Genomic DNA, 3,858 nt, shown 5'->3' on the forward strand with positions numbered 1-3,858 from the left:
CATAAGTTGTGCTTGCCGTGAATGAGCTCTTTAGTTTCTCCTTAAATCATTTCGTGCATGCTGGTGTCACCTTAGCTCTTTTGCAATGTCGTGCATTTTTACAAATAAATTGAATTAACGTTATTTATCTTGGCGTCGCAATGCTGTTCCAATTATTCCACGAAGCCGGCGGAAACATCCTGGCCAGTGACGGCAGTAAACTATAGGCTTACGGGGGAGAGCGGCAGCGCGAAGCAATATACCAACTGGATGACGGGACAAACAAGGACGAGCGCTACTTCCCAACTCAGGTTTATTCATGGTTGCTGTAAGGTCGCATGATTGTTTTGTATATATTTTGGAAGTGTCGCGAGTTGCCCACGTGTTGTGTGTACGGAGAGGGGGTCCACTCCTCTACGTGCCCGAGTGGTAACCGTCTCTGTCTTGAGGGTTCAGAAGGCCAGCGCGGTGTCGGGTGACGGGCCACGGTGCGCGCCAGGGGGTCGCGGTGCAGATGCGTGGAGCGGGTTCGGAGAACGCCGGCTTGTGCGCACTGAGTTGGCATCCCGCCGACGGTCATAATAGGTCCAAGCGGACGGACCTTGCGTGGGACTACTGTGCGTGGTGCTGTGGCGTTGTCTCCCCGGTCCTGTGCTGGCTACGTACGCCGCCGGGGTTTAGAGTGGCCACGTGTTGCGTGTACGGAGAGGGGGGTTCACTACCCCATGCGTCCGGGCGGCGGCCACTTGGACCTTTGTCCTTAGAGCGCTGAGAAGGGCCCGGGTGGTGTCGAGTGACGGCTTACGGTGCGCGCTGTAGAGGCGCGGAAGGCATGCGAGGACGGGAAACACCGAGTTCGGATGCCCCCGACGGTCATTATTTTTTTGCAAGCGGACAAACCTTGAGTGAGACTGCGGGACGCGGTGTTGTGGCACCGGCGCCCGAGTCCTTTGTTGGATAAAAACGCCACCAAGGTTTGAGATGGCCTAGCGATGAATCGTGCGTGCCTGGCGTGTTGCACTGAGGCCGTCACACGCGTACTACGCGGAAGTAGGAAAGGGAAACGGAGTTCTGGGAAGAAGGAAAACAGTTTTGTTTTCCAAGTCGTTTACTTTTAACATTAAGCCCATCCCTTTGGGTGGTGGCTTAACAAACGCTTACTTCTCATTGGCAATCGCTTCTGTGGGACGGGTCAACAGCCCTACCGCCCCTTTTCTTTGTCTCTTTGGGCTTTAATAACCCAGAGGATATCCGGTCCTTCAAGCTGGGCTGAAATCAGGATAGCTGATAGATCGGTGAGTCTCCGTACCATGTACGTTAAAGGGAATCTGGGCTGTAATCAGATTTGCTGATAGATCAGTGAAGCTCCGTACAGTAGTCTGGGCTCTAACCGTCATTGAGGCAGTCGAAGAGTCAGACATTGCTTCTCTATTGTTCAATTTGTAATGAAGCTGTTTTATCTGCCATGTATCAGTATAGAACAGTTTATTTATAAACATCTTGTTCATCTGGTCTGCCTCGCTTCCTGCCTGCGTTTGATCATCGCTGCCGATCCTCACACGAGAGACTTCACGTTCCAGCAAAGAACGCAGAATAAGAACGAACCAACGAAACTTTACTGTTGCTACAGCGCAAAAAGCGAAGACTAAGGGGAGACACCAAACGACAGGACCATGCGCTGTGTATTGTGGAAATACACGGCAATAAATAGTAAAAAAAAGTCAATAGCGATTGAACGGTACATGCGCAAAAAATGCGTTAGCATTACGTCACCCCTGTTTCAGTTTCGGGGCCCACGGTTCAAACCTCGTTCACCACATTGCAAATGTGCGTTGTTCAGGAGCTCAGTCGACACACGTCGACTGCCTCATCGAGAAGCGAAGTGTAACTGACTGTGCACGGGCTGGAGCAGGGGCGCTACAAGCTAAAGCTATTCCAAACTGTTTCTATTCTATTTCTGCAATCAGCCCTCCACGATTGGTCAAACATATTTCAGGTCACCCCCCACTTCACTTGTCTGTCGCGCGATGTCACGAAAACCACGAAAATTACCCACCTGATATGACGTGCACACACTGATTACGCGTGGTTGTACCAAACAAAATAAACATAAGTATTTCCCATTCTACATCTTTTTTCTTGGCACTATCGGTCAAAAGTTTTCGGGCTGCACCCACTTCGGCTATTTGTCAGGCGATCTCACAAACCTGCCAAAATTCCCTACGTCAGTGCCACGTATGTGCATGAAAGATGCATTAATATGCCGAACAAAAGTGATTTTTTTTTTCTGAATAGCCGGAGACTGCCCCGTGTGGAAAGAAATAGAAGATGCCTATTTCGAGGATAAAGTGTGATTGGTTGGCTCAAACAACGCTGCGAGTCGCCGCCCGATGCTTGTATCAGTGGTTACGTGAAGTTGACGTCAGGAGATTGGAATAAAAACATACGGGAATAGTTCTACATTATAGGGCCCCAGAGCACCATCAATTCTACTATATACATACATATATTAGAACTGACGGCGATATATATATATATATATATATATATATATATATATACGTAAAGCACGCGACCGGTTCAACACATACTTTTTTCCCACTTTGACACTCCTAATGCTAGCGCATTAAAGAAAGCAATAACAACAGGTATGTTTATCCAAGGAATGACACAGATGACAAAACACTAGAAAAGACTTCTGTCGCCTTATGCGCGCGCGGGTGCTTTACAAGAAGCTCAGTTCCTTGTCCGATAGTGACGATGATGGCTTGCTCACGCATAAGCAAAGGTGGGGCAAACGACTTGAAAATACTAAACATCACCACAACGTCCAATTGGATTTGACGACCTCACTCAACCTCAACCTCAATCCCATAAAATGAGGTTGAAGTACATTTAGGAGACCTTACGTCGACTTTAAGCGTCCGTCATCAACTTCGCCTCGACCTCACTTCAACATCATTAGTGAGGTTGAGATCTGTCTTCAACCTCAACATCATTTCTTGAGTTCGTGGTAGGGGTGGCGACTATGTTACCCATGCATAAACCTACGTAAACGTGTTCTGATGCCTTTGATACAGGTAATTAACTCATGATGCAGCAAAAAAGCACGTGTAATAGTTTACGAATAAATTTGTATATGAGGAGGTTCCAACCGTGAAACAGTTTATATTTAGGTGTGCTACGAAGAAGAATTAATTGTTAAGCTAGTTGGTCTTGCATTCCCGAAGAGTAAAATTAGCGCATCGAAAGGACACTCTAACTGCGCGTTAGCATTGCATGGCCGTCTCCAACTACTGTCTTGTTGTCCTTTTACAGCCAAGCTGTATATGGCTAGTTTCCAGCGGATCGATGTCCGTAGACCGAAAATCCCGAAGATAGTGCCATACCGGGCCGTCCCGCGGCGGAGGTGAAGCAAGACTTCAAGCACTGCGCAAACTTTCAAAAATAAGTTTAATATCTTGGGTCCAAATACAACCCGTATCAGATATTAAGCTGATAAGAACAGATACTAAACTTTGACCCGTATCAGCCATTTCTACGATCGCACCATACACGTGTACGCCATCCCGCGTGTTCAAACTAGTGCCTACCAATCGAGCGTCTTCTGTCTCCTGACGCCATGCTCTACGTAGGCTCCTTTCCTCAGTTCTGCTCTGACTGTGAAATGTGTAAGCCGCGTGTTGTACTGTCTGAAGAAGAACAGCGTGCCCACCAAGAACGACGGCGTGAACAGAAAAGGGAATGGGCGCGGCGGCGGCGGAAGAAGACCACCGACGATGAGCGGGCCGCGGACGCCAAGCGTAAGCGTGCTGCCCGTCAGGACCGCGAGGCGGAAGGAAATGCGAACCGTTCATGTGGCCCCGATCCCGCAAACTT

General features: G+C 48.6%; 1 non-coding gene across 1 annotated transcript; it reads right to left on the minus strand.

Moving 5' to 3' along the window:
• Positions 1–3,331: 3,331 nt before the first annotated feature.
• On the minus strand, positions 3,332–3,515 carry LOC119447031 (U2 spliceosomal RNA). The gene has a single exon (XR_005190914.1). It is a non-coding gene; the product is annotated as a U2 spliceosomal RNA (small nuclear RNA).
• Between the last annotated feature and the right edge of the window lie 343 nt (positions 3,516–3,858).

Source organism: Dermacentor silvarum, chromosome 3 (assembly GCF_013339745.2).
Source record: "Dermacentor silvarum isolate Dsil-2018 chromosome 3, BIME_Dsil_1.4, whole genome shotgun sequence".
Lineage (NCBI taxonomy): Eukaryota > Metazoa > Arthropoda > Arachnida > Ixodida > Ixodidae > Dermacentor > Dermacentor silvarum.